General features: G+C 36.3%; 1 protein-coding gene across 1 annotated transcript in view; it reads left to right on the top strand.

The window, feature by feature from the left end:
• The window catches only part of LOC145662821 (neuromedin-K receptor-like), a 177,288-nt gene that overhangs the window by 134,847 nt on the left and 22,950 nt on the right, over positions 1 to 19,491 (top strand). The gene's annotated exons all lie outside the window — the stretch shown is intronic.

The raw sequence follows: 19,491 nt of genomic DNA, 5'->3' as shown, positions 1-19,491 counted from the left end.
ATTCTAATTCTGTGCATTCGCACTCAGAATAGCTACGGTTTCGAGCACCATAGGTGAAAACACTAACCATTAGCATAAGTCATGGGGAATTTGGCAATCTGTTAGTCAGTTAGAAAGGATTCTCAACATGGTTATACTTACCGTATACATTTTTACTGAAGTATACATGAATGAAAATGCATGTGCGAATTTATGAAGTAAACAGATTCCTTTAATAAAAATCCATACTGAAATATTCGGAGGAGATAGTAACTCAATCGCAGGTGTACAATAAACAAAAGAAAGTTCACAAAAAAATTAAATCGAAATGATACGAAATGAAATATTTAAGTTTATCGTCCCAATATTCTGCCATTCACAAAAACTGAATAATTAACAATATAAATATGTATATGTGGAAGAGAAGTAAATCTCCTTCGTCTGGTGCAGTGTCTAAAAAATAAAAATAAAAAATAATAAAAATTATGAAACTGAACTTTTCATCTTATAATATTTCGTTAAAAATAGACGTATTCCCCGAACAAAGTACGAATGTAGAACCGCTTCGTTGTGTCATTTTTGCAAAATTATATAGTGCCTAAAAGGTTCTATATATCAATAATTTGGTATAGGAAAATCTTGTTTGGTGAACAATTTAATGTCATGATTATATTGTCTCAGCTATCACCATATTTCACACTACCCACTGATCAGAGAAGGAAATTATAAATTCATTTAACTAGCTGTAAGCCATGTTGTTACCGGATATTAATTCAGAATCTGGACAAGAAGAGTAAGGACCCATCGTCTTCTTCAGAATCTCGATAAAATGTATTGGTTCGTTGGTTATTTACCCTTTACTGTTTTTAAGCCTACACAATCAAGGCGTAATGTGGATTGCATATAGACAGTTAATACTTTAGAACAGCAAGAATAGTTCATACATTTTAAGTCCCTTTCGAAATTCGTCCCTTCTTCGAATCGAAAAGCGAAAAAGAACTTCGTACACGATTAGACCTAGTGAAGATCTACGTATGTACAGAATTTACTGTTTCTACCTAACTACTTTCTATGAAAAAGTTGGATGACACACACGAAGACACACATATTATATGGAATCTCAACTCATATAATAATAATAATACAAATAGCCGTAAATATATTGTCAATAGTTAATCGAACCTTCTGCAAACCAAATTATATCGAATACCTGAATATGAGTGTATAACTAATTGTTGCATTATTGTATGCTCTTAATATGCTCCTACTAATATTTTTAGGTGTTATTACATAAATTCAGAAAAATAGAGATTTTCTTTAAATGAAATGAAAGACTGTTAATTTCATTTGATTCTATTCAATTGCTCGATCGAAGTTAACACTATGTTAAAAAGGGTATTGCTAATATAACATCATATCATTATAGGTATTCAGCTATTATTGGCAGATCATTTGCTGCAACTGAGAAGCTTCCATGCTCCACGATCTTCACGTACTATTTTTTTTTAAATATTGTCCAGTTGTAGTCTCCTTCTCCTCCTCCCTCTCTTTCCTGCGATCGTGCACTCTAAAACATTTCTCATGATACCATTCCTTCTTATCCAATGTTCCAATCAGTTTCTTTTCCTCTTCTTAATATAATATCTAGTATTCTTCTTTTCTCCCCTGCCATTTCTAACACAACTCCATTTGTTTTCCGCTCGACCCTGCTGATTCGCTGCATTCTCCTCTACACCCACATTTCGAAAGCTTCTAGTTGTTTTTCATTATTTTTGGGTAATGCTCGTGTTTCTCACCCATACAGCACAATACTCCACACGAAGCATTTCATGAGTCTTTTTCTACACTCTTTATTGAAGGTCCCACAAAACAGTACTTTCTTCCTCCTAAAGGCTTCTTTCGCCATTCCTATCCTTGCTTTTGTTTCACGTTCACATTTCATACCATTACTAATAATACTACCCACGTATCGAAAACTAGTCACCTGTTTTATTTTCTACCCCTCCTACTTCTATATTTAACGCCGATCCTTTCGTTCCATTCACCATGGTTTTTGTCATTCTAACATTTATTTTCATCTTATATTCTTCACAGCCCTACCTCAAATTTTATAACATTTTATTAAATTTCTCTTCACATTCCGCAACAAATACCATATCGTCTGCAAACCGTATACACTTAATCGTTCTACCTGCTACTGAAATGCCGTAAAGGCTGTTCTTCACTATCTCTTCCAGGTAGATATTAAATAACGTAAGCAAGAAGAAGCATTCCTGTCTAACTCCCCTTCCAATTGCACACTCTTCTGTCATTTCCTCCCCTATTCTAAAACATACTTGCTGCTTCTTAAATGTTTCTTATGAGTCTTGGGATCTTTTTATTCTAACCCAACTATCTTTTGGGCTTTCAATATCAATTCCCAATTCGCACGGTCAAATGTCCTTTCTATATCAATAAATACCACATACACCTCTTTCCTTTTTTCTGTAAACCTTACACCGATCAGTTTTAATAATCGAATTGTCTCTCTCGTACCCTTGGCTCTAATGAAACCAAACTGCTCCTTCTGAACTTTTTCATTTGTTCTTCATATAACCTTGTATTCAGAATTCGAAGCAAAATTTTTGCTGTATGAGATATGAGACTAATAGTATAATCCTCAAATCTCTTTGGGTCCGATTTCTTAGCCATCGGTATCATGATAATCTTCAGGAAGTTTTTTGGCCACTCTCCTGTCTCATATATTTCATTGCAGAGTCGTAACAACTCTTTCTTGTCCTTTTCTTGCCCTTCAATTCGATTGGTATATTACCTATCCCGGTTGTTTTAACATTATTAATCTCGGATATAGCTTTTTCAAACTCATCCCGAAGGATACTAAACCCTTTATCATCCTCGCCTACTTCATTTTCTACTTTAACATCTAGGCCACACGGTCTATTCCTAGTCTCATATAGTTCTTCAACATATTCTTTCCATCTTCCTAAAACTTCATTTCTCTCGCTGAGCACCTTCCCATTCTTACTTTCTACTGCCATCGTAATATCTCCTTGTCTCATAGGCAGTTTCACAGATTTTACCTCCTTGTACATTTCCTCATATGTCCCAATTCTTCTATGTCCTCGCATTTTCTTTTGTAAAAGTTGCGCTTTCCCTTTGCAACACATTGTTTAACTTCCTGTACATCTCTCTGCCCTCTTCAGTACTAACACTTTTCCACGTCCTCCTTTCTCTCATTCTCTGCAGCATCTGTTCTGTAACCTATGTTTTCTTAGTCGTTTTGTGTTCCCGGAAATATGTAGTAAAACAAAATTCACATGATTGTTTCAATTGTTATTATTATAGTATAGTTTATTAGTTTTAAATTATCCCAAGCTTATCATAGATGGGTGAGCTATGTGGGAAGTGTTGGTGCCATATTAACTCCTACTTTGAGAAAAGTATAAAACAGCTCTCCCAAGCGAGAGAAAAGTTTTTAAAATTTCCATGTTGCCCACCAACCTATGGTTGAGGTGAACAAGAAGAGACATTGAGAAAGAATCAATTGAAAATCGCAAAAACTTAATTAAGAGCATTGCTAAAAATGATTAATTTACAATGACAGAACATAACCAATATTTATTTAACCTATAGCCCTAGAATGTGTTGGTTACACAGAAAACTGTCATACTATCATACGGTGGTATATGTTACTTTGCCATAAATATGAAAACAAAGCAATTATTGCAAATCACAGGTGCTGTAGCATTTTGTAAGAATGAGATACGGACCTTCACTTATAATTTGCTTTAAACAACTTTTTATCGTGACATTTACTTAATTATTTATTTATAAACTAAAACTTTAAACGTAACGGATCTTCATTCGTTTCCTAGTGTATATATCTGTCGAATGTTTTCCTGTGAGCCTTCACTCAGTCCGTTGATCCTCCAAGGAAAGAACGTGTATTAGAAACTAATAACATATATTGTGAACAAGCTAAAATCTTTTTAAAAGATTGTAACCTAAAACAAACATGCATTCTTCAAGTGTTATTTAAAACACGGAGGATCTTAAGAAACCCCTGTAAATATCTGTATAGCGAACCAGTTTTTCATGAGTGGTGTATGCCCAAACAGTAATTAAACTTCCTTGTGGCTATTTGGTTAGTGCACTCGTCTATAACGCTGAGTTCCGGGATCGATTGCTGTTTAGAACTCGTGTAGTTTGGATTCCATGTTAAGCTGTAGGTTCACATCTTATATCGCTTCGCTGCTTAAAAGACTTGTAAACTCAAATCAAAAACTTATAGGAATTTTCATTCTTTGTACTCACTTCCGGTTACTCAATTTCCAGTATTTCGTATATCGTATTGAACCAATTGAAAAGAAACTGATTACTCAAGCTTGTTTCACAGAAATACTACGAAGGTGTATCAAAAAATAAGGTGAATTTGTCCCTAAAACCCTAAAACCAGACTTTTTGTGTAGCTAATAATAATAATAATAATAATAATAATAATAATAATAATAATAATAATAATAATAATAATAATATTGCAAGTTGCTGATATTAAGACGAGGGAAGTTTGGCTAAAATTACAGCTTTCTCAGCATCATATCTGGTATGGCACATCAGCTTGAGCATTGCTCCAAGGAGAAAGTGACCGGTGTTTATTTTCTTTATGAGCCAAGGGACAAAAAACATCTAACATTCATCCAGAATTAGTGGAGGGCTATGAAGAAAGTATTATGTCTCAGAAACAAGTGTATGTATGGTGCAAGACTTTAGCAAATGGTAGGAGGACAGTGACATAATGACAGAAATGGCAGACCAGCAACGCCTATCACCTACAGGAATGTGTGTGATATAGATGTGATGATTCGTGTAGACCGAAAAATGAGGTTGCATGATAGTGCAGATGCATTGGAATTCTCATATGGCTCAGTGAAGAGTATCGTACATAATCAACTTGTTTTAAAGAAAGTGTATACGCGCTGGTGCCAAAATATCAGAGTGAGTACCAAAAACACCCTTGAATGGTCAATTTTCTGACCAACATCACACGATATGCCCACGAAGGAAATTCATTCCTTCATCGTATCATAATGGGCGATGAAACTTTAATACCCTATAGACAACTGAATCAAAATGCCAGAGCATGACGTGGAAATATCCTTCGTCACCGCTGTAATTCAAGACCACTACATCTGAAAAAAGAAGAAGAAACAATGGCTGCTGTGTTTTGGGACCTTCAGGATATCATTCATGTTGAATTTCTAGTAAAGGGTACATATACTGTCAATCCATAAACATGCTGAAAGTAGCCATACGTCTTAAACGATAACGGATACTGGGAGAGGGAGTGTTGATACTGCATGACAACGCACGTCCACATGCAGCCCAACAGATCCGTACATACATCTTGGGTTTTAGCTGGGAAATTCTTGACTAACCTCTGTATAGTCGTGATTTAGCCCATTTGTTTGGACTCCTAAAGAAACACCTCCCTGAGCGCCGTTCCGGTGCACTGGAAGAGGTTGCCTGGTCTAAGAACCTGGAGCAACATTTCTTTGCAAAGCACATGAAAGATTTGGCGTTACGTTGGAATGCATGTTTTGGATCCCAATGGTTCCTGTTGAATGTTAGTATGATACTATTTGTCGAACATGATACAATATCAAATATTATCTCTGCGCGATTTTTTCTTTCTTTTGCGTTAGTAAATCGAAAATTCACCTACTTTGTGATACACCTTTGTATATGTAGGCTAGAAATCATCTTTCTGGGAGGACGGAACACTCAGACAGAACAAAATAGAAGAAGGAGGATATTTTGTGGTTCTCTTTGAGTTTATGCAAACACTTTGTTTGATGTTTGTTGGGTTGCGTGGCATGAATGCTCAAAGAGACACAAACAGACTGGATTATTTTTATACCAGTTCAAAGTCAACAGATACATAATTACATAGCTTTCTATTTATAGTATTTCTGACTTGCGACTGTTATTGTATTCCATCAAATTTAAGAAAAAGTCAATATTGAAATAAAACTTCTATGAACTACACATATATCTATAAAAATGCAGAGAGACGTGTTTACAATTATAAAATATTCTAAATTTTGTTAACAATAGTGCAATGGAATAATAGTGCAATGATATAACTATGTTTACAAATTTCAATTATACGTACGTTTCTGTTAACCAACTCGTATAATAACATAATGAGGTAAGATAAAAACGAGAGTCTATTTATCACAAACAAGTTGCTTATAGTGTTTCATTTGCATAAAAAATAAGAAAGTAGAAGTATATTTTGGCGTAATTCAAAATGAACAAAATTTACACGTTATTGTTTCAAATCAACCTCAATGATTTAATCTCGATGTTAACGTAATATATGTTAGTCATTGGCATATTATATTGTTATTCATCAACAGCCAAATGTAATAGAAGAACAGATGCAATTATGTTTTTGGTTAACAATACTTTAACAATAATTTATGTTATGAATGAAACAAATGTATATTATACAGAAAAAAGCATTTTTATAGCTTTGTACTATGTTTATGATAATGAAGTTCTATACGAATTAAAAATAAATATAATTTAACATTTAATAAATTAAAATATCGATTGAACTCTTTAAAAATTGAGAAATAGAATTATAAAAACAAACTATGCTCTTTAAGCGTAGAACCTTTCATGTTGTTAATTGACTTAAGGATCTGCTATTCAAGTATGTGTTCGTTATTTTAATACTATGTAACCTAGGTCTAACCTTCCTTTCAAACGAAGACTATGACTAACCAGATTGCTCGTATAGATCGATTGATACTTTGCATTGAAAGAACTCCAAATGCCATTGTTTCTAACTTTTAATAGTAGTTTGCTACTTATTAATTCGGGTAACTACTCATTTACGTCATTATGTTTGTTCAAAGCCGAAAAATGTTCGATCAAATCCGAGTCCATCACACACAATGATAAGGACCATGATTGCACTATCAGAAATTTGAAATGATTATGCTGTCACATAGTAGTGCTAATTAAAAATAATTCCTCAAAGTAGGCTTTGTAATTGACAAACACAGTGTGCGTCGGTTTCCTAGGGGTTGCCACGTATTCCTCCACTTTCGTTATTCCATTATCGTACATTTCATCATCACCCTCTCCCTTAGCCTCAATTGCATAATCGTGGGACCTTAAACAGAAACAAATAATTCAGAATATTGTTTAAAATGCGTGTTACGTTTTATTTATATATCACTGCTTACGTTTTCCTTAGTGGTATATTTCATCCAATTCTCTGCAGAACATTACACTTAGATTACATTAACTAAAGTAGAATGCTATTTTATCATTTAGTATTTTGTAATATTTGTGAAATTTGCATTCAATCTAGAAATAAGAGGTGTATGTTGTCACGCTATTTATGAAAGTTTAAATTTTAATATGTAGTTTAACACGGGTTCCCATTAATTCGTTAACATTTTGATGAATAAGATATTAAATTTTCAGATGACGAGAGTAATTAAAAAGCAATAAAACTTGGCCTTAGTGAAATCGGACGAAAATTTCCGTCGAAAGTTAGGTTTTCAGTTAACAGAGATAAAACTGTTCTAAAATAAAAAAGAACACATATATGTAAACAATGGACATAATAAGAAAAAAGTATATGCTATACCCGACTTATTAAATTGACAGTATTTATTACTACTACCAATTAATGCACACAAAATTAATTATTGTATCCAATAGTTAAGAAGGGTGTTCTATACACATTACTGCTTGGCTGCTCGACTTTCCACAAATCGTTAGCCTGTGGAGCCATAATAAGTATATGAATGTAATTTCACCGTAAGGCAAATTGCTGCAGTTTCTATTACCTTCCGTATAATTATGAACTAAAAGCATCTATATTTCGTGGGTTTCGTTTGGTTTGCACATCACTGTATTTCTCTCAGAACGTAGTGTATTCTATATATGAGCTCTCTAATTGAGTGTCTAAAAAACACTCTTAACGTTTTTTTTTATATAACTTGAAATTTTCCGTTCAAGGATTATTTTGATTTTCGTTGTCTGTATAATATATTCTCTGTTTAATGAAAAGAATTTAACACATGTTTCATCTCTAAACTCGTGGGACCGAGTAATATGAATTTCCGTTTAATAAGGAGTCCGTTGAAGGCAGATTTGAGTGCATTGCATTGTTGTGTAATTCAACCTATCACATTCATACAGAACAGATTATAGTAACTACATTCCTTGTATATTATTATAGAGAACAATGTGACAAAATAGACGTGATTATGAATCTCATTACGCTGATGAAATTTTGTTACAAAGTGCTTGATTAAAATAGAACATGTAAACACAATAATTTCACAGAGAAGTTTTGGTAAACACATAACCACCAACAAGCAAGATCGTAGCCATAGAGACACATTGGGAGAAATATCGTGTTTATCTCAGTCAAAGGAATATGTGCAGTTTGTAATAATGTCAAGTGATTCAAAATTACTCAAAATCTTTTAATTATTCATGTGTTTCTTGTTTTGTTTCCTTTTCAACTTAACAAATTTGTCACAATATTATTGCATTAGGGAAACAAAGAGCAAACAAGAAAGCTTTTGAAATCGAATACTCTAGTTTAATTTTCCTCTTTCAATCTTTTCCATAACATACGACATATAACGTAGACACATACGCATTGCTCGTGTACTTTAAGGTAAGTTTCTCTTGATATATACTATTTCTTTGTACAAATTTCAAAATAACGCAGTAACGGAAAGAAATATGCAGATATTACTTTCATTCCTGTCTGGTCTCAGAAAGTACTACTAAAGAGAATCGCCAATATTATCAAATGATACATTGCAGGTCTAATTTGACATCTAGCCATGTCTAATATAAATAAAATAAAGAGTTTGTTTGTGTGTCTGTCCGTCTATATGCGGCCTGAGGACAGAGGACAGAGGAGAGATACGAAATTTTGGTCGTGGGTACCTTGGATTCAGGTCCGAGACCAAGACGAAGCGTTTCTCATTCAAAGTTCGAACCAGGGGGTCTCACGGAAGACATTTACCGGGACATGTGAAAGTAGTAGAATATGACCGATATTGGTGTCAAATTCATAATTTTCGCGGTCGTTGAGATCAATGTTGAACCTCTGATTGCATTAACTTACTCATTCACTCCTTTCGGCTGCGGGCCGGAAGTCACCGGGGAGAGAAATACCGAGACATGTAAAAATAATCCAAAGTGACCGATATTAGTGTCCAATCCATAGTTTATGCAGTCGCTGAGATCAATGGTGACACTCCCATTGCGGGCAGTGGGTCACCGGAGAGAAGGATACCAAAACATGCAAAAATAATCCCCAATGGCAAAAATTGGTGTCAAATCCATTAGTGAAATAAGTGTTTCTTCCTTTTGTTGTTCAGTTTGTTTACATAGATATTTTATATGACCCATGGGAAGTGCGAGCATTTCAGCTGGTAAAGTATAATATGGTAATTCTTTTGAAATGTTATATAGCGTAGAAATAAAGAATATCTCAAAGTCATTTTTTAGTTTATTTGGTACTAACTAGGGATGATATCGAAACTGCACCTTGAATTGGGAGGCATTCTATATATTTCCTGATAGGACTTCTCGAGCAAGTTCCAAAGCAGGTGTTCGTTTAATGCCCGGATGTGACCCCGCCTTTTCAGGGGCTAAAATATATAGAACATTTTTATCTATTTTCTATAACAGGTGTACATAAAGTCGTTGCTACCCCTAAAAGTTGAAACCTATGCTAAAACGCCAAAACACCTGTTTCATCATTGTAAAAGCATTTTAGCGAAGTGAAAATATTTGCCCCAGACTTCCCGCAGGGTTCCAGGCGGGGTCCAACTCAAAATTTGCAATTGAAAAGAGGGGCAAGTACCATATCGTTTGAAAGCTAGTATTAAAAGAAAAACGATAATAGAAGTCTCACAGCTCTAATCAAAATCTGTGCGAAATGGCGGATGATTCAAAATTTGAAAACAGTCTGCAGCTAACAGTGAATGGCCACCGCTAGAATTCCAAAACGGTGATACAGGTGTCAAAATTCTAAAACACGTGTTACAGTATTTAAAACGTGCAATTTATCTAAATGAAAATGTTTGCCCGAGGGCCCTCGTAGGGTCCCACGCGGAGTCTACTTGGAAGTTTTCATTTGGAAAGGTTGAAGAAGTAGATCGTTTATAAGCTATTGCTCTTCAACTTTACCGGCCCATCTGGTAGAAGCAGTCTAGAAGATACGGCTCCGTCGAATGTTGTTTGCTGAAGCTTTGCTTTTGTTCTGGTCTATGTGTGAGAGCCACGTAAGTCACACGCCACGGTCGTAGCAACATGGTAGCTGTCAGGACTTTATCTTTGTTATGCAAGTATGAGGGCCATATGCATGACGATCACTCTATGGCATGATAGTGAGGCTTGAGTGTCTCGTGGAGGGGTGCTGCCATGCTGTTGTTCATGAAGAAGAGATAAAAGCACAGTGGTTGGAGACATCAACTGCACTGAATAAAACTCTTCTCCATGCAGTGTTCGTCGTCCGGAGTCGAACATATCGAGAAAGTTGGATCCTTTGTGTGGAAACTGATAGACAAGTCTCTCACTGACTGGTAACTAAAATCGTTAGGAAGGTCGATATATCCACATTTGCCCGTAGCGTACTTGATCATATCTTGGAATCTGGGTGATTACAACTGATTTCGTGTTACCCCAATCAGTGAGCATTGGAATACCGATTTCTCATGCACAGCTTGTCTCCAAGTCCTTCATTCCGAACATGCTTGTGGGCCCGCTTCACCATCATTTTTCTGTAAAGAATATATCCCACATCGAATGGCTGTCTATAGGATGTACAGCCTAGAGTGATTGTTCGTGGAAGTATGTCAGGACACTCTTGATACAAGTCCGGATCTCTCATGATGGCTGCGTCATCCTTCAACAAAAGACACGGAGTTCCAACGTCTCGAACAAGATGTGGCAGGTATTCCTTGAATATTGTCTTGTCATCATTACTGACTTGTTGACTCTGATTATGACTCCTGAGATCTGAGGGATTTTACATTGGACCCTTGATCCAAATTTCCCGGCTGGTTCGCGGAACCCAATGACAGTCGGGCCCACGAGCTTTCCTGATGCCGAAATCGCTTCGTGGACTGTGTAAGAATGTGTCATTTTTGATTCGGATCTTACTTGAGTTTCGACATTTTTTACTCCACGTTGAGTTTGAGTTCGTGGTGTTAGTAATTCATAATTGAATCCACTTTGATCAAGATTCACAATTTGATCAAGGTTGTAGTTACCCTCTTTAATCTCCCGCCTGATTTGTTGAATGTAGCTGTCGAATTCGTTTGAACGTACCAGTGCTTTTTTTTCTGGTTGCCATTGTCATGACTTTTGTGATTTTCCTGGAACCCCAGTTCATTTCTCTCAATAGTCGGCGGATCCAGAATCGGGATGCCTTAAAACCTGTAACCCCTAGCTTCCGCGATTGTTCAAAGGTTTGCACGCCAATGTCGTCTTCAATGATCCTGAAAAAATTCGGAGAAGTGTGTTGATTTTTGCACCATGCTTTGACAGATTCTCGGAGTTCTGCTAGCTTGGTCCTCTTGGATGCCTTGTCCAGGAATAGTATCATCCGAATGATGTCACTTGTACAGATGTCAATTCTTCCTACGCATCCTTGAGTTTGCGACTACTGGATGCGCTGTTATAAGCTGCTGCAGTTTCCCTCAATTTCGTTTCACTCCATGATCTCCAAAATGTGGTTTCCTGAGAAGGATTTGGGTCCAGGTAGTCGTAATCAGGATCGCCTTCGGTACCCGAAGCAGTTCCTTGTTGACTTGATGTCGTGTCCAAGGGCTGAAATTGAGTATTGTCTTCGAACGTAACATAATCGTCTACGGTCATTGTAATGTCCTGGAGAACAGAGTTTGTCAACATCAACTTAATGAGCTTGTAAACCTTCCTTGCAATTGTTTTGTCGGCATCGGAAGGCTGAACACAAGCAAAGTCAGTATTTTCTAAGCTACACAGAGCTTTCATCACTCCCTGCAGAGTTGCCATCGTGATATCAAGTAAAATATTATAACATCCACGAGAAGATGAACAAGTAAAATCATGAGTTCGTGCGCTGCACGCACTCAACTGTGAGCTATAGCTCCTGCAATTGGCTTTCTTTGCTATAACCTTTGAATAGAAAACTCAAATAAAACACCATTGAATTTGACCCCCAAACTTGCATAATAATAATAATAATAATAATAATAATAATAATAATAATAATAATAATAATAATAATAATAATAACCTCTAACACTTCTGCTGTCTTACAGAGTTGGAAAATGCACCTAAAATATGGGTTTTGCAGATACGTCTACTGACGTCCCCTTATATCTCGCGAATGGGATAATGGCAAGAATGCACACTGCCAGATTCGTAATCTACACCCTCAAAAATCCCTAACTCCGTTGGCGCAGATAGCGGCGCAAGAAAAGTGTAGAAATCAGAACAAACATACAAACTCCCTGGTCTTCAATGAAGCGATCGCTAAAAAGGAACGCACTTGCGGAAATCGGGAAAACACAGACAAAGTTGTCCCTTTCAAACGTGTGAAGGTCAAGTTTATGCCGCAATCTATTAGCTACCTGTTGGGGTCGCTGCCATTGACTTTCTAGAAGGAAGGAACCGTGGTAGTACAAGTAATATACGGTATATGTTTGCGCATCCGTCGTCTTGCTGAGGCTTGATTAGTGACGTCAGCGTGTATACATGTCATGGCTCCAAGAATGCAAGCTAGGAGAATTCAAGTGTTCCTTTCGCGCAGTTTTTAAGAGAATGACAGAAGTTCCGTTTTATTAGCTTTCGTATATTTCCGTTTCGTTTTATTTGAGTGACAGACAAAAGGAGGAAAAAGATGAACACCCAACTAGTCGTTTCAACAGAAAACTACGTGAATGTACAATTCCGTACATCAAGTTCTTGGAAGAACGTTGCGGTATTGCACATAGGACTAACATACATAAAAGTAAAATCTATATAGCTATATAAACAAGATTTGCCTCAGTTCCATTGAACTAGTTCAATACGATAGCCTCATGTACAAACAAATATTGTCATATATAGATTTTTGAGTGTAAAAAAATATTCAAATTACAGCTGTAATTTCTAGATCACGTTAATATTTTGTGGCATTTGAAACCCAGAACAATTCTTCAAAAAAAAATATCAATATAAGACAGAAGCCTAACAACTTTCTTACATGTTAATCAATTCCAGCGGCCGGCCATCCTGACTGGGGAGTTCCTTCAGTCACATCAGATGAATATTTATCACGAAATCCCCTCTACATTATGAGCTTCCAGGAAAAGTGGTATTAATAAATTTTTAACAGGGTTTCATTATGTCCAGAAAATGGATTCTCGGCAACGAAAGATATCAAATGTATTGTAAAGTAGCTCATATTTCACTGATTGGCACACCCACGAGTGATTACGACGTGCTTCACCATCCAGTTTCTAACTTTTTGTGCTGAGAACCATCAATTTTCTAGAAGTAAGTCAATGTTATTGCAAATTGAATAACACAACTTTTCATTCAAGCTAATCAAAGGCTATAAGTCAGGGTTGCTGGCTTTCTAAATTCGTCATTGCAAACGTTCAATGTATAGAGATGAAAACGTATGTCCTGGAGTCCCTATATGCGGGCAGCGGTCAAAATACACATTTTCGAATGGATTAAGTAGTATTTTATTTCAAAGTTTCTCAAAACAGAATGCGTATGGAACCAGTCTTTCGTCCCTATGCCAATCCTGTGCAAAATGGTGGGGATTTTACACTACGTCTACATGCTGAATCTTAAAGTACATGACCACCTCTTACACCTAAAGCTTTGAAACAAATGTCGAACTATGTGGTTCTTCACATCAAAACGACACTTTGGGTGCAAAACAGCCACGTGGTCTAGAGGTTTCTAGATCGCTTGAACCAGACAGGCTGTCGGTAAGTTGTAGCGGGATAGCTTTCAAACGATATGCTACGTGTCCCTCTTTTCAATTGCAAATTTTGAGTTGGATCCCACCTTGGACCCTGCGGTGACCCTCTGGGGTAAACATTATCATTTCGATAAATATCACTTTTCAAATAATGAAACACGTGTTTTAGAATTTTTACACCTGTTTCACCGTTTTGGAATTCTAGTGGTGGCCATGTACTGTTTTCAAATTTTGAATCTTCCACCATTTCGCACAGAGTTTGATTAGAGCTGTGAGATTTCTATTATCGTTTTTCTTTTAATACTAGCTTTCAAACGATATGCTACTTGCCCCTCTTTTCAATTGCAAATTTTGAGTTGGACCGCACCTGGGACCCTGCGGGGACTCTGGGGCAAATATTTTCACTTCGTTAAATTATGCTTTTACAATGATGAAACAGGTGTTTTGGCGTTTTAGCATAGGTTTCAACTTTTAGGGGTAGCAACGTACTTTACGTACACCTGCTATAGGAAATAGGTAAAAATGTTCTATATATTTTAGCTCCTGCAAAGGCGGGGTCACTTCCGGGCACGAAACGAACACCTGTTTTGGAATTTGCTCGAGAAGTCCTATCAGGAAATATATATAGAATGTCTTCCAATTCAAGGTGCAGTTTCGATATAATCCCTGGTAAGATATAAATTTTAGATAGACATGAAGTACAAATTTCGATATTATAATTTGTATTGTCTCATTTTGAAAGTTGTGTATGATATATATACACATTGCTGTACGTCAAAACTACAATATGTGTGTAAAATTATTTTCTTCACAAATCTATGATCCGAAAATATATAAATTCTTATAAATCCAAATTTTAACATATCTAACTTTGATAAATTAGTATTGCTTTTAGCCACAATGAGGGTTCTACCACATATTAGTTTTGTAATAAAAACAAATGGGTATTTGGTGTGTTCCTTGAGGATTGACTGCAATGCTGCATATATGCTACTCCACAAGACGTCGGCATTGTCTGTCACAGAAATATAAAAAATATGTTTGAAAAACTGTATGCCACATATGTTTGGCGAACGATATATTAGGCGATCATGCAGAACAGCTGTATCAATAGTTCGTCTAAGAAGTCTTTATTCATTGCAGGATATAGAAATGTGGTCATTGTCCTGCTGAAATTTACTGCCTGGACTTTCTTAAGGAAGGCTTCTACTTTCTACTATAGCGGTCTGTGGTGAAGGTTTACTCTTTCCAAGCGGACAGCAATCGAAATTGTACACAATCTCACTTCACAACATCACACCTACCTTATGGCCACTGTGTGATCAGAAACGTACGCTGACATGTTATTCTTACCTCCATAGCGTCTAATAGGAATGCGACCATCTCAGCAAGACAAGGTGAAGACGGACTTGTCCAAATGCACATTTGTCTGCCCCTCATCGCTGTAGTGTCTGTGTCCAAATGGTTATTTTACTTGAGGCTTTTGTGATTTTAGCACAATTCAATTCAACGAAGATGCATGGGTGCTGCAAGTAAAGTGTTCATCAGACATCATAAAACTATCAACATAGACACGTTCACATCTGTTACAAGTTGGATTCCTGTGTACTCTAAAGGTTCAAATTGGATGATTTTTATAAAGTGCAAGACTTGCGTTATTTTCCCTTCTTAATAAAAGAATGGAGTTTAATGTTCCTAGGTAGTGTTATAACAGAATTGGTTATTCAAATATAGTTGAAGGTGCCGCAAGTAAAAACATGGAGATATTTTGGAGAAACTGAACAATGGCAAACAGGAAAAAGATACATAAAAGAAATATTTTGCTCGTTTTCCAATGATGTGAAAATTATTGAAGCTTTTCTTTCATTGTCACTAGCAGCATCGAGTATTTGACGAAAGATTACAAACAACAGCGTTAGCACGAAGTGGTTCTCTTACCTTATAATTTTAGAAGACAGTAGAAATTTGAGAACGACTCTCAAGAAGAAACTTGGTCAGCAATGCTTAACACATGTGATTGTATGTAGTAGGTGGATCTCGCCAAATGACCACAAAGGTCACCACTTAGACCTGGGATCAAACTAGGGATTGCACTCACCACAAGCGACTATATCTCTGAGCCACCGCGGCCCCATAGATAATAATAAAAATAACATAATAGGAAAACTTTGAAGATCACGTTCTGTGAGCAAGACTAGACAATACACGCAAATGAAATATTTTTCATTAGAAATTTATATCGATGTTTGCATTTTTCTCGTGCTATTCAAGTATTCATTTTCAATATTTCAATAAATGTTTGAATATTTCTTATTTCATAAAAAAAAATAGCAAGTTGTGTGTTTGGGACAGATGGATGTGCCCGCAGAAACCCACTGCCATACTTTTTGATTTCATTGAGCAGTCAAACATCTTTCCCAACTAAGAAAGATGCAAATGAATACAGATGATCAGCGGGCAACATACTACAAATTCGGTAAATTTGAAGGTGCTAGCGTTACGGTTCAATGAGAAGCGAATAGCCCAAATGATGAAAGATACACCTAGACAGCCAGTAGAGAGCAAAGTTTCGGCTAGGCAATTCACAATTATGGAGCTCATGAAAAGTTACCCTTCAAATTTCCGTGTTGATATCTTAATAACTACGTTGTATCAAAGGCTGACATTTATTTGGTCACTCCAACAAGGTTTGTACTGATTGACCCAAGCAGAATTTCGTCTAGCCAAAACATACACCTATATGACCAACGGCGTCATTATTTTCACAGGGAATATAGCATTGAAAGTATTGAACATAAACTTTATATAATAGGGACATTTTGAGGATGTATTCAACGTATAGTACAATATCATTGTTCTTATTATGCAGGTGTGTTAGTTCAAATACTGAGAGTTCCTAACACAGACAGATCATGAGGAGTATTAATTGACCTAAACAAAGTCTCGGTTGGCCCGACACTTGGGTCTCGCGGAAAGTTAGCCTCCAAATTTTGGTGCCAAATCTCAGTAATTGTATTCGCGCAAAGTCGGAAATTTATTTGGCCATCCAGCCAGGGTAAGTACATAATGGCCCAAGCAGAATATAGGCCGGCCGCAAACAGAAAGGGTAATGAAGTGTACCTATGGATGTTCGTAAACACAATCTTACAATAATAGCGTCGAAGTGAATATATAGTAGAATATAATTGATTTAACTCAGTAACTGCTAGCCCAACAGTACATAAGGCACATTACCTGGCCCAGACACTCGACTAGCCCAAGCACTTGAGGAGCTAGCAACACACTAACCCCCAAACTTTTGATACCCGTATTTGCCGACCTAGACAGCCCATTGTGTATAAAATCTCGGCTAGCCCAGATACTTTGGAGGTTGTGTGATGTGAGGTCCCGAACGTTCGTTCCCCCATGGCTCAGTAACTGTGTTGGTCCAGAGGTTAAAATTTGCTAGCAAAGGCAACCCATGATTTGTATTATTTGGCCCATCTATCATCTCGGCTAGCCCAGATACTAGAGGGACCCGCGTGAAGTTAGCTCCCAAACTTCAACGCCTCTATCTCAGTAACCATGTTGTCCCAAAAAGTGAAATTCGCTAGCCTGCCCAGGCCACTATTTGTAGGGGAAGGCGTTGTACGTGTGAACACTTTTAGAGTTTTCGAAATTTTGGTGCTAATATTCAGCACTTTTTCCAAAACGTTTGTCATATATTTGAAGTACCATTTCTTCGCTATCAGATAAGATAACTTTTAAACTGTTCCATAATTACAATAGGTTTTATAAGATACAATAAGAACATATCCGTTTTGTTCACAAGTATATTCATGTACCATTGAACACACCCTCTTGTACCTCTAAACTGAGTGATAACTACAATGTTTCTGCGGCAATAATATAAAAGGAAGCCACAAACATTAACAGTTACAAATTGCAATAAAAAGTTTAGCTATAAAAGTTTCTCCGAATTGAAATTTTATTAATTTTGATTCAAAATGGAAGTTCTAACAAACATTTGTGTACAATAAACGTGAACAAATACAACTCTAAACATAACCTTGCTTCTTCAAAGTCAATACTTGAAGTGGGAAAATACCAACTAAAAATAGGAAAATCTACATTGTGGATATCGGTATTCTTGGTTACACTGTGAAGTCCAATGTAAAATTAACTCAGAAGAACATTGAGTGCAAACTAGTAAACCTAATGTTGTTTCTTTATTGTAGAAATTCTAAAAAATTCAGTTGTTCATATTACTTTCTAACTTAGATCTTAATATTTATTCAAAAGCCAAATGGTCATGAAAAGAAAGAAAAAGTTAAAAAAAAATACCGATCCCCTTAGATTTACTTAACATTGTAGTTACTACCACTGAAGTTAACCTCAACAATCAGTTGCTTACTCTGCCTTGTAGTTGATCTAACTTTTGATGGTGGAGATAACTTCAAACTAATGTCGGATCCCATAACCTCAAATACTTCCTCACTACTATACACAAACTTTTTTAATATCCTCAACATGTTTCGGGAACATAATTTGAAAATATGTGATTTCAACATCTACAATTTCACCAGCAAAATGTTCAGGGTCTACTTTCTTCTTTAAGAACAGCACTAACACATAATCACCAATAGCACAATTGCTCATTTGAAATTTCTCTATTTCTTTTAAACATTTTTCTGAATTAAGGTAGGACTAACTTTGTGCAAACTAATATCCGCAAAATCATCTTCTGAATCACTTTGCAATAATTCTTTTAAAATTGGAGGTTTGCAAAACGGTCTCTGTGTCCTAGAATTGTGTTATGGTTTCTTGTCTATTTCTGATTTTCTTTTTTCGAAAGTTTCCTGTTCGGGGGTGCTTGTAATAATTCTCGTTCTTTCAGGTTTTCTTCCTCTCGTTCCTGTCTTCCGTGGTGCTCCTTTTCGGTAAGGTCGTATTTGATCTGGTGAAATGATGGTTGTGGCAGTTGCAATAGTACTCGCAGGAAAATCTGCTATAGAATTTAGCTGACATGACACTATATTTGTATATCTCTTTGTAGCGAATGAAGTTTTACCTTCCATTCGTTGGGGCTCCCCGGATAGCTGTTCAGACAGAATTGATGTTTAAGTAGGTCGAATGCTTGTAGCTGGTTCTTCTGGAGGAGATCGATCAGTAACGAAGGGACACAGAAAATCATTATCGGTGAAAATACTAGGATCTAATGGGAAAATTCCAGTTGATTTAAATTCACTAGTTACTAGTACTGAATGCTCTGTTATTCACTTTCTCTACAATCTCTGCAATTCCATAAATGTAAAATTGCAGGATTGTACCTTTGAGGAGTATTATTTATAGTTCAAAGTACACGATGCATTAATTTTCATAGGTACAAGAGGGTAACCATTTATAACCATTTCCCTTATCTTAAATATTACACAGGAGTTAAAACTAAAATTACTGCTGTACTCACCAAATTTGGACAAATAGACATCACAAATTGCGAAAACCGAAGAGCACAAAAC

Source organism: Thermobia domestica, chromosome 10 (genome assembly GCF_964235325.1).
Source record: "Thermobia domestica chromosome 10, izTheDome1.hap1.1, whole genome shotgun sequence".
In the NCBI taxonomy this organism is placed as follows: Eukaryota; Metazoa; Arthropoda; class Insecta; order Zygentoma; family Lepismatidae; genus Thermobia; species Thermobia domestica.
The sequence above is the reverse complement of the archived record's forward strand: the minus strand, read 5'-3'. Positions and strand labels throughout refer to the sequence as shown.